The sequence below is a fragment of the Acanthochromis polyacanthus genome, chromosome 8, assembly GCF_021347895.1.
Source record: "Acanthochromis polyacanthus isolate Apoly-LR-REF ecotype Palm Island chromosome 8, KAUST_Apoly_ChrSc, whole genome shotgun sequence".
NCBI lineage: Eukaryota > Metazoa > Chordata > Actinopteri > Pomacentridae > Acanthochromis > Acanthochromis polyacanthus.
In genome coordinates, this window is record NC_067120.1 from 14,347,379 (window position 1) to 14,353,783 (window position 6,405).

Sequence of the window (6,405 nt, forward strand, 5' to 3'; positions counted from 1 at the left end):
GGAACAAAGCACATCTGGCCTTTTCCTCAAATATTAAAGCTAACATCAAAATTGCAGGATATTAGTGCAATCTTTTCAGAATGCTTGGCATATGGTGCAATTTCTGTCTGCAATTTGTTCAGCTTCATATGGGAGACTGATTATCTTCATTACCCCCCATGTTCGTTTGCAGCGACTGATCTTCTGCAAGTTCACGCTGAAGATGGCGTCTCTTAACACGAGCACAGAGAAATTCCTTCTTTTCTTCTCTTGGAGTTTATTACTACTGTGTGTGCGCATGTGTTTGAGGCAGATCTTTGGTGATATTCGCAGCATGTGTCCGCAACTCTTCAATCTCGTCCTCTGAAGTCTTCCATATGTCTCCTGTTTCAGCAATCAACAAGCTGCTTCGTTTTTTACATTAGACCGGGGCACCTCCATGAATATGTTAAAACCACGGGGTGATAAATATAATCCACATTCAAGTTTCCAGTGATAAAGTGTTTGTTCTATTGCTAGCACAATCCTCCAGGAATATGCATCAATTACTGTGTTCCTTGAAGACTACATGTATTTGGCCAGTGTTGTTTTTTTTCTCCTTTCAGACGTTCTACTTCAGCATATTCTATTTAAAATAAAATAATAGATGCTACATCAAAGTGCCAAATGTCAGCTTTAATTCGTGTCAGTATTGAAAAAACCCTATGGGAGATACAGTCCTTTCAACACCGTGAGACTAAATTAGACTTGAAATATAATTGGACATTTGGCCATTAAATGTTTTGAGCAGCTGTGTGTCATTTCAGTATTAGTTCATTTGTGCATAAAAGAGGTCACATGTGGCTCAAAGTTGACTGGGAGTGACTGAGGTGAAGTCCTCTGTCATATGCAAGTGAAGAAGATGACAATGTGGCCTAAAAAAAACAAAAATCCATGAAATAGACATACAAAAAATACAAAAATGGAAAAATAAACTGATAGACCAGGGAGTACAAGTCTTGTGGATGAGCAGAAAATCATTTGGATGATGAAGAAAATCTCCTTTGGGACTGCAGAGCTAGTCAGGAATGCTCTGCAGGTTGCAGATGTACACGTTTCCTTGTCAAAATAAGACTTCATGGCCAGAACCTCAGAGGATTCACAACAAAATGTGCACCACAGAACAATCAGTTCGCAATACGATGAGTTTGATAATGCAACAGGACCATTCTGTACGCTGAGATTCAGCGGAATGTATCAATATTCTCTGGATGAAATTGTATCATCTGACAGGAAAGCAATCCAAAACATATGCCCAAAACAACAAGAGAGCCTGTGAGAGTGCGGAGGCAAAATATTTTTGACTGTCCAAGTCAATCGCTTGATCTCAACCTGACTGAGATGCATTCCACTTGTTGAAGACCTGAACTGAAGTAAAGGTCTGGAGGAGCATCACCAAAGAGGTTTCTGACTGCAAAAGGATTATCCACAATGAAATGTACTGGTTCTGCTTTTACTGCAGTCATTTGAAGTCAAGAAAATTAAAGAAAATAGGGGGTATATCTCCTACATAGGTCTTTCTATATTTAAGCTAACCTACTTAGATTAAACCTGACATTTGGTACTTTAACATGATGTCTATTAATGTAATATTTGGTAATTCAGCAGCTGATCAACAGAAATATGTTTGGAACATCCACCTGCCATCTGGACTGTTACTGCAGATTTTCTGAACTTGTAGTTCATATCCAAATGTGATTCTTTTAATGTGTACATGATATTTTACAGAATGCATGCAGATCAGTGCTGGAATACACTGAAGAAGACGATGAATCAGGCACAATCTACTATAACTTGATAAAATTCTGTGAGCACAAGAGCTCATACAAGAAGGCATCTTTGTCTGTTATTTGAAAAACAGCAGTAAGCATAACAAACAGCAAGTATTGACTATTTACATTATCAATTGATGTGAAAATTGTTTCCTCAAATCATTTATGAACTTGTATGGCTATAAATTGTCAAAGAATACAAAAAATACCCATTATGATTTTGTAGACTAAAACAAACAATCTTAAAAATCTATTTTCTATTTGTTTTTTTTTAATCTGACAGAAAATCCAGAGCATAAAACATTCATTTAACTATAATATATGACATTTATAGATGCATATATACAGAGAGAGAGATAAGAAAAGCATAAAATAGAACAATGAAACAACTCAAGTGAATGAATGTTTGGTGTTTCTAATGGAACAGTAAATCTAACACAAATTAAGCATTTAAGATGTTAATAATTTAGAAATAATTGTCATTTTAAGTTATTTTCATAATGAATAGATCTGATCAATTGTGTAGTTATTTTTTTGTGAAATTCCAATTTTCAAAAGTCCTCCTGGAACAGAAGTCGGCCTCCATATATTTAACAAACAGCATCAGCAAATCATCAAATGATGAAAAAGATACATTTTGTGCCAGCTTAGTAATCAGTTAATCAACTAATCATTTAAGCTAGAAAGCAATTCAAATTACTACTTACAAAGAATTGTTCTAACCTTAATCCCAAAGCCACTAGCAATGTAAAGTTAAAGAAATGCATTATTAAAACAACCATCAACAAAAAACTTTTGAAAAGAAAGTATATTTTTATAGAAAAAATACAGTTATATAAGATTGCATTTACTTTATATTTTAACTAACTTTTTTCCTCAATCATTTCAATAATTTGTGAAATGTCAAAAAAAAATAGTGAAAATATTCTCAGCAGAATTCCTTAAGCCTTTTTCTTCTATAATACTCAATTATATACGCAATTTTTTTAAAGCCAGAAGAACGCCTTAATTTTACCTTTTGCTTTGAAAATGACCAAAACCTTTTACTTATTTTCAGAGTAGTAAAACACAGATTGAACTTTCTCTACATCCTCCTTTCTGCTGCTGCCGTGATGATGGATGGAGCTTCAGTCCTGTGTGTCTTCTTCACATGGACTAACTATCCATCCATGCCCGAACCAGATATAGAGCTGAGAGATGAAGGCAGCACAGCATCTCCTCTGTCTGCCTCGCCTTGGTCCTGTTTATTGAATTATACATCAGTACAACCGCTGCCTCTTTTCTCTCTGCCCTCATCTCTGCTTAATATGATCAGAGAATGTGCTGATGCAGTGTGTGCCCAGCTCATGTGAAACCAATTTAAAACTACACATAAAAAAAAAAATAATAATAATCTGGTGTCCCCTTTACTCTCCCTCACGAACACGCAAAAGGGTGTGGTGTGTGTGTGCTTGTCAGACAGGGAGAGACCCCCGTCCTCGTAATAATCGTCCTGTGCAAACCTCAGCAGGGAGCAGCAGCTGAAGGTTCGTCCACAGGTGAGAGAGTTCTCTGAGACTCAGCCAAGCAGCGCCTGCAACAATGTGGTAATGATTGAGAGCAGAGTGGTGTTTACAGAATGTATGCGGTTTACAGTATTGTGTATTTACACCGCACGCAGATAAATATTGTGGCAGCATCACCAGGGCTCGTCATCTCGTCGCCATGGCAACAGATAAACAGTTTTGCGGATGAAGCGAGCTCTTTGGGAGCTGGAACAAATCTCGTCTCGTTAACATGAGGAGGCGACTCATGTTTGAATCTGTCTACCTGCAAAGTTACACAAACACAAATGTCAACATCTGAGGAAAGATTCTCAGTCACTTACAGGAGCAACACCTCAGTGAGCTCAATCCCTTCTGGATAACTTTAAGATGTGAAATTCTTTTTCTTTGAATGCTGTGAAAATTTGTGTCTTGTATTGTTTTTCAGATAAAAACTCAAGTTCAACTGTAACTTTGGGTTAAATTTTACAATTAAACAAACAATTCCTTCTTGTTTTGAAACAAAAAAATTGAAAATCTAAAAGTGCAAATATATTCTTCTAGATACAAGTTGTCTGCTATCCCACTGTAAAGGCTGCTTGTGGGCCACCAGACCATGACTTGCAGAAACCTGTGTCCTATGCTCACATAAGCTCAGATTTAAGGTGACCACAGAGAGATTTTAATGATTATAAAAACTGTTCCTGTGTCAAATCCTTCTGCACAGTGAAGCTTAAACATCTGGGTGAAGGAACAAAAAGCAATCAAAAGGGGGGTTTAATATAACCGGCAGTCACAGAAGACAAAGGACGGAGTTGTGGCAAGAGTTTCTACAGACACACGTGCAGTATAACGTCTTATATCTTTTTAAAAAATAAATTAAATTGGATGTTGACTGTGGATATGTGATCTGCAGCTGCCGATTTATGAATTCCCGACAAATCTTCTAATTACAGAAAAATTCAGTTTTTGAGGTGACCTGGGCATCACAGGAAACATGTACCTGCTATCTGAGCCATCTGCACAGCACAATTTAAATCAAAGTCATCACTCCACAACGTATCGCTTTAAAAAAAAAAAAAAAAGCTTCCAATGCACAATAACAGCATGCTGCCTGTACAGTTCCCAGCCCTCGTGCCAGGTTTCCCCACAGTTTAACTGAACATGGCAATGCTAAGACACAGTTTAACCTAAAGCACTTTCTCCAGCCCATTACCGCCCCTCCACGCCTCTCATACAAGAAACTGATAGCCAGAGGAGTTTCAGGGACCCTGCTGCTGATACACTAGAGGTCTGTGCCAACATAAACTCCAGAGGCTGTGAGCTGCTGCATCCGTTGCAGAGCTCGTCCGCTCAGCAGCGGATACCTGGACATAGTGCCTGCTGGAAATTAGACAAACAAGTCACCGTTGAGGGGAAACCTTTCAGAGAGATTGCCATGCATGGGTGATGCCTATCTGTGACAGCTGAGACTCTGGCCTGTGGCAGTTGAGTGGTTTATATTAGGCTGGCTGCTTATACATTGTATTAGAAGAGAACTCTGCATGACAACATTTAACTTCTCGTTTTTTAATCATGACAATAATTTCAAAATGTTTCCATCAGCTTTGTCTTGTAGGCTATGATGAAAATTGGAAACTTAACAAAACAGACATTTTAAATATTTATAGCCTTGTCTTTATTTCTTATATTTAAAGGCAGAATCCTGCATTATTCTGTGCACACAGCTAGTTTAATTATTATTTTCACACTAAAAGTCTGACACAATTCTAAAATCTTTTTACCTCAATGCTCTGAAGAAACTTTACAGAGATTATTCAGAAGTCAAAGGCAACAGAGATTTGCTGTTTCACCAAATAAATAGAAATCTTTCACTCAGTTCCTCTGAAAACAGAGTGAAATGCAGAACTAAGCAGAGAAAGCTGCTGAATATCTGACATGTTCCCTGTTTCTGCCTGATTGTGTCAGTTACATATTGATAGTACTGATATGCAGACAAGCTGATAGTCAAGGTCAGAGGAGTTTTCTGTTCGATTCTGAGTTCTCCTCAGGACTTTTCTACAACAACACAAAGGCCTAAAATAAACTACAGTACGAAGCTGCGCTAAAAACAGTCAAAATATAAAACCAGACGAGGCTGAATTTCACCTCATATTTAAAGCCACAATATAAAAAAAAAATAAGTGAATGACTAAACACAGGTTGGGTGGCTTGTTGCACAGCTAGAATCAAACTCGTTAGGTTCCACTTTACGGGAGATTAACAATGAATAATATAGTCAGAATTAGTCTCGTTAAGGAATACCTGCACAGCCACAGAGGTGCCGGTGGTGAAAAAGACGACAGCAAAGAGAACGTACAGTGGATTTTTACATTATTATTCATTTTACAACTCACTAATTTAATTTGCAGTTTAAAAAAATGTGACCCCCTCGGAGCAAGAAACAACACATGCTAAGAGATTTGTTGCTGCTGGGAAGGCCTTCTGATTAGAGGAGTCACATTAAAGAAGAGGAAGAAAAACAACAACAGAAAACAGCCGACAGCTTCGAGAGCAGCTTTTGATTTTTGGTCATTCATGCTGTTTTAGTTCTATCTTTTATTTTTAAGAAATATAATCCTCCTCCTGGCTGCAGATGTGGCCGACATTATGCTGCGTAAAAACAAGAGTCGAGCCACGTCTCCAGACGCAATTAATGCGCGAGTTACGCACCAAAGAAAGAAAGAACGAATTTCAAACACTGAAACATTTCGTTACACCTCTTTAAAATAAAATAGTTTACAGCAACTTACAAGGATAGCCACATAATAATAATAATAATAATAATAATAATAATAATAATAATAATAATAATAATAATTTGTAAGGACCTTAATAATGAAACCATCACAACCATGGTCATGGATGTTTAGGAAGACTGACTTTTCTCAGTTATTTATTCAAACTGTTGGGTGTTTTCAAACCATTACCTCCAAATCTAGATTATATAAATAAAAAAAAAACCCTTAAGGACGTGATTTGAGACAGCTTATCCAATTTGCCTACGACAGACATAAAGGCCGATCTTGTTTCATTAAAAGACTTCAGTCCAG